This window comes from Fundulus heteroclitus, unplaced genomic scaffold (genome assembly GCF_011125445.2).
Source record: "Fundulus heteroclitus isolate FHET01 unplaced genomic scaffold, MU-UCD_Fhet_4.1 scaffold_45, whole genome shotgun sequence".
In the NCBI taxonomy this organism is placed as follows: domain Eukaryota; kingdom Metazoa; phylum Chordata; class Actinopteri; order Cyprinodontiformes; family Fundulidae; genus Fundulus; species Fundulus heteroclitus.
This window is the reverse complement of record NW_023396868.1, coordinates 768,303-774,302: the sequence shown is the minus strand read 5'-3', so window position 1 is coordinate 774,302 and position 6,000 is coordinate 768,303.

Here is a 6,000-nt window from a genome sequence, read left to right as displayed (position 1 = left end):
ATTCAACTTTTAAAATGTAGTAATATCTTTTGGCTATTATGGTATGTTTCAGCTTTTTCATATCTTTTACCATTTTCGTATAGTACGTCTTTAAAATAATTTTGGCTTTTCAAGAAATTCTGCAAATAACATGCGTTGCTATGGTTGTCAAGGAGGCTCTTTTAGAGTGCGCACTCTAGAAATTCAACAAATTCTTCTTCTCCGAACAACTTCTTCTCACTCGCTCAAATTTCACCCTATCCCCATAAATTATACATCAAAACGTAGGAATTTTTGTCTGGATTCGGAAAATGTAACCATCATTGGTGTGGGATTTATAGATTTTTCGCAAATCACCTCAGAGCGACACTAACCCGAAACCTTCCCCATTCATTTCCTATGGAGCGGTTTTCAAAAATGACACCTGGAAATCCAAAACATCACATGTTTTCGCATCGTCGCTACTCCTAAACCGTTTCATGTAGAGGCATGAGACTTTCACACATTCATGTCCAGACCCTTCTGGCGCTCACAAAAGAGAAATTTTGTCGATAAATATTACGGTTTTGCCGCAGGAACAATTTGTTCGGGAGTAGCGTTTTGGGAAAATGCTAAAACAGGATCAGACTTCAATCTCCCCAAATGAGGCACTTTTCTACATCGTCGCTACTCCTAAACCGTTTTATGTACAGGCATGAGACTTTCACACATGAATGTCCCGACCCTTCTGGCACTCAAAAAAAGAATTTTGTTGATAGCTGTTACGGTTTTGCCACAGGAACAATTTGTTCGGGAGTAGCGAATGTGCAAAATCCTTAAAACGCTTCGGAACTTCAATCTTCCACATCATCCACTTTTTTACATCATCGCTGTGCCTACACCGATTTTTGTAAAAACATAAAAATGAGCTCCATAGTCCTCAAAAGCCTGCTGATACTCAGAGTGAAAGAATTATTTTGATATCTCTTATACTTTTTCAGCTACAGCGATTTGTTCGGGACCGTTTGTAGAGGATTTCTCAAATTTCATAAAAATCCTCTTTATATCATAATTTTTTACGCCTAAATTAAAATATTTCTAGCAAAAACCGATAGTTTTTCTTGTTCTCCTATCCGGTATGAACTAAACGCTGAAAAAATTATGTCTCTACCATTTACAGAACAGGAGATATGGAGCGTTGTTTGAGGCAAAGTTCTCCATTCTATTTCAATGAGGCAGAGTCTGACAAAGTCTCTGCACTTCGGGAGACTGGCCGCTGCAGCTGTGTCAGTGAGTTTCCATGACGACGGAACTCTGAGGGCCAGAGGGACACGCTCCATTCGGATAGAATAGCAACTTTCAACATCCACTGCAGTTGCTGTGATTAATGTAGGAGCCTGAAATTCGCACAGTCACTTCCTCTTAACATTTTAAAATTTTCAAGTGACTTTCAGCCATGTGTCAGTTTTCTGTCCCATTTTGGATGTCACATGCTTTCCTATTGGGCCTTTGCTTCCAACAGGACCTGGCATGATGCCCAGACACGACCCAATTGGCCAATACCGCACCCCCCACATGTGGGAAATGGCGCTACACACCATTTTGTTCAAATGTTGAGTTCTTGGCCCAGATGTGGTGAGGCTGAGTTGCTAAAGGAGGCCAATCTGACCCATGAACTTTGGTCACGTTTGGTGACATTAAGTATTGGCACCCCTATTTGAGGCACTTCCCAGTACAGGATTTGGACCAAACTGACAGAGTACAATCACCCGGTGATCCTGAACACAACCATGCTAGCGGCTAACGGTTAGCATGTTGCTAACCAGAAGTAGCTTTAGAAAGGTCCTACCAACTTCTGCTTAGCCGGGGTTGTTCTGCCTTTACAGACAAATAGAGGGCTACAGCTGTGAGGGAGTCTCCATGACAGCCCTTTTAGCCAGAGGCTTCTAGGAGGTCCATTGACTTAACATGGCACCTTTCGAAGGGCACTGTGGGTGCTGTGAAGAACGTAGGAAGCTGAAATTCGCAGTGTTACTCCCCGTTAGTATTTTTGACGGTACCACGAGGTGGGCGCCTTGCTAAATTTCTTCAGAATTTTTTTTAGCTGTTCTTAATCTTCAAATTCTTACATTTTTTTAAAATTTTTCAAATTTTTCAAATTCCTTTAAATTTGTTCAAATTCTCCAAATTTCTTCAAAATTTTCAAACTCTTCAAATTCCATTTCTTTCAATTCTTCAAACTTTTTAAAATTCTTCAAATCCCTTCAAATTTTTAAATTTTTTCAAATTCTTCAAATCTGATTTCAATGTTTTCTGCATCTTCTGCTCAATCATTCTGCAGATTAGCATTCTCACTGCTGTTTCGCAGGAACAGCCTTTTCTAGTCAAGTGAGAATGCTATACAGCATTCTCACTTATTAAGTTCCTTCAGGTCTTGATTATTATTCCGTACGTTTTTCGGCATCTAACTACTCCTGCATACTTTAACCGATTTAAACAATTTTTGTATCAAAACGTTCAGCTCGTTCACGACATTACTGCTATGTCTTTTTGTAATTATAACTTTTATAATATTTAAAATATTTAACTTTTTGTGCGTTTTTTGCTCTCATTGAAAATGAATGGAAAATCCTTCAAATTCTTCAAATATTTCCACTTTTTGTCATCTTACTGCTTCAGCCTACTTTCACCTATAAACGCCATTCAACTTTTAAAACGTAGTGATATCTTTTGGCTATTATGGTATGTTTCAGCTTTTTCATATCTTTCACCATTTTCGTATAGTACGTCTTTAAAATAATTTTGGTTTTTCAAGAAATTCAGCAAATAACATGCGTTGCTATGGTCGTCAAGGAGGCTCTTTTAGAGTGCGCACTCTAGAAATTCAACAAATTCTTCTTGTCCGAACAACTTCTTCTCACTCGCTCAATTTTCAACCTATCCACATAAATTATACATCAAAACGTAGGAATTTTTGTCTGGATTCGGAAAATGTAACCATCATTGGTGTGGGATTTATAGATTTTTCGCAAATCACCTCAGAGCGACACTAACCCGAAACCTTCCCCATTCATTTCCTATGGAGCGGTTTTCAAAAATGACACCTGGAAATCCAAAACATCACATGTATTTACATCGTCACTACTCCTAAACCGTTTCATGTACAGGCACGAGACTTTCACACATTCATGTCCAGACCCTTCTGGCGCTCACAAAAGAGAAATTTTGTCGATAAATGTTACGGTTTTGCCGCAGGAACAATTTGTTCGGGAGTAGCGTTTTGGGAAAATGCTAAAACAGGCTCAGACTTCAATCTCCCCAAATGAGGCACTTTTCTACATCGTCGCTACTCCTAAACCGTTTTATGTACAGGCATGAGACTTTCACACATGAATGTCCCGACCCTTCTGGCACTCATAAAAAAGGAATTTTGTGGATAACTGTTACGGTTTTTCCGCAGGAACAATTTGTTCGGGAGTAGCGAATGTGCAAAATCCTTAAAACGCTTTGGAGCTTCATTCTTCCACATCATCCACTTTTTACATCGTCGCTGTGCCTACACCGATTTTTGTACAAACCTAAAAATGAACTCCATAGTCCTCAAAAGCCTGCTGATACTCAGAGTGAAAGAATTATTTTGATATCTCTTATACTTTTTCAGCTACAGCGATTTGTTCGGGACCGTTTGTAGAGGATTTCTCAAATTTCATAAAAATCCTCTTTATATCATAATTTTTTACGCCTAAATTAAAATATTTCTAGCAAAAACCGATAGTTTTTCTTGTTCTCCTATCCGTTACGAACTAAACGCTGAAAAAATTATGTCTCTACCATTCACAGAACAGGAGATATGGAGCGTTGTTTGAGGCAAAGTTCTCCATTCTATTTCAATGAGGCAGAGTCTGACAAAGTCTCTGCACTTTGGGAGACTGGCCGCTGCAGCTGTGTCAGTGAGTTTCCATGACGACGGAACTCTGAGGGCCAGAGGGACACGCTCCATTCGGATAGAATAGCAACTTTCAACATCCACTGCAGTGGCTGTGATTAATGTAGGAGCCTGAAATTCGCACAGTCACTTCCTCTTAACATTTTAAAATTTTCAAGTGACTTTCAGCCATGTGTCAGTTTTCTGTCCCATTTTGGATGTCACATGCTTTCCTATTGGGCCTTTGCTTCCAACAGGACCTGGCATGATGCCCAGACACGACCCAATTGGCCAATACAGCACCCCCCACATGTGGGAAATGGCGCTACACACCATTTTGGTCAAATGTTGAGTTCTTGGCCCAGATGTGGTGAGGCTGAGTTGCTAAAGGAGGCCAATCTGACCCATGAACTTTCGTCACGTTTGGTGACATTAAGTATTGGCACCCCTTTTTGAGGCACTTCCCAGTACAGGATTTGGACCAAACTGACAGAGTACAATCACCCGGTGATACTGAACACAACCATGCTAGCGGCTAACGGTTAGCATGTTGCTAACCAGAAGTAGCTTTAGAAAGGTCCTACCAACTTCTGCTTAGCCGGGGTTGTTCTGCCTTTACAGACAAATAGAGGGCTACAGCTGTGAGGGAGTCTCCATGACAACCCTTTTAGCCAGAGGCTTCTAGGAGGTCCATTGACTTAACATGGCACCTTTCGAAGAGCACTGTGGGTGCTGTGAAGACCGTAGGAAGCTGAAATTCGCAGTGTTACTCCCCGTTAGTATTTTTGACGGTACCACGAGGCAGGCGACTTGCTAAATTTCTTCAGAATTTTTTTAGTTGTTCTTAATCTTCAAATTCTTCAATTTTTTTTTTATTTTTCAAATTCCTTTAAATTTGTTCAAATTCTCCAAATTTCTTCAAAATTTTTAAATTCTTCAAGTTTGTTAAATTCTTCAAATTTTTCAAATTCCTTCAAACTTTTTCAAATTCTCCAAATTTATTCAAATGTTTCAAATTCTTCAATTTTTTCAAATTCTTCAAATTTCTTCAAATTTTTCAAACTTCAAATTCCTTCAAATTCTTCTATTTCTTTCAATTCTTCAAACTTTTTCAAATTCTTCAAATCCCTTCAAATTTTTAATTTTTTTCAAATTCTTCAAATCTGATTTCAATGTTTTCTGCATCTTCTGCTCAATCATTCTGCAGATTAGCATTCTCACTGCTGTTTCGCAGGAACAGCCTTTTCTAGTTATTATTATTATTATTATTATTATTCCGTACGTTTTCTGACTTCTAACTAGTTCCGCATTTTTCAACCGATTTCAACCATTCTGGTATCAAAACGTTCAGCTCCTTCAGGACATTACTGCTAAGACTTTTGGTAATTATAACTTTTATAATATTTAAAATATTCAACTTTTTGTAACTTTTTTGCTCTCATTCAAATGAATGGAGAATCCTTCAAATTCTTCAAATATTTCAGCTTTTTGACAGCTTACTGCTTCAGCCTACTTTCAGCTAGAAACGCCATTCAACTTTTAAAATGTAGTGATATCTTTCAGCTATTATGGTATAGTTCAGCTTTTTCATATCTTTTACCATTTTCATATAGTACCTCCTTAAAATAATTTTGGATTTTCAAGAAATTCAGCAAATAACATGCGTTGCTATGGTTGTCAAGGAGCCTCTGTTAGAGTGCGCACTCTAGAAATTCAACAAATTCTTCTTCTCTGAACAACTTCTTCTCACTCGCTCAATTTTCAACCTATCCACATAAATTATACATCAAAACGTAGGAATTTTTGTCTGGATTCGGAAAATGTAACCATCATTGGTGTGGGATTTATAGATTTTTCGCAAATCACCTCAGAGCGACACTAACCCGAAACCTTCCCCATTCATTTCCTATGGAGCGGTTTTCAAAAATGACACCTGGAAATCCAAAACATCACATGTATTTACATCGTCACTACTCCTAAACCGTTTCATGTAGAGGCATGAGACTTTCACACATTCATGCCCCGTCCCTTCTGGCGCTCACAAAAGAGAAATTTTGTTGATAAATGTTACGGTTTTGCCGCAGGAACAATTTGTTCGAGAGTAGCGTTTTGGGAAA